The sequence below is a fragment of the Mycetomoellerius zeteki genome, unplaced genomic scaffold (genome assembly GCF_001594055.1).
Source record: "Mycetomoellerius zeteki isolate Tzet28-1 unplaced genomic scaffold, Tzet1.0 scaffold471, whole genome shotgun sequence".
NCBI classification, from domain to species: domain Eukaryota; kingdom Metazoa; phylum Arthropoda; class Insecta; order Hymenoptera; family Formicidae; genus Mycetomoellerius; species Mycetomoellerius zeteki.
Genome location: NW_017257470.1, coordinates 703,900 through 704,186, shown reverse-complemented (window position 1 = coordinate 704,186; position 287 = coordinate 703,900).

The window sequence follows — 287 nt, the reverse complement described above, 5'->3', positions numbered from 1 at the left end:
GCCTCAAGGCCATCACACGTACAAAAATTTTAGTTGTAATCGTAAGGTCGCAAGCAAATCAACCAATCACAATCAAAATTACAATCTCGCATTTCAAAACGCTCGACTGTGATTGGCTGATTTGCTTACGGCTTACGCGCGATTACAACTAAAATTTTTTTACGTGTGATGGCCTTCAAACAGCGGAGCAGCAAACAATCAGGCGATATTTACAATGGCGTAAACAATATCGCCTCGCTGGTTGGTTGCTGCTCCACTGCTTGACGCTTGCTGCGTCTAGTCTGAAC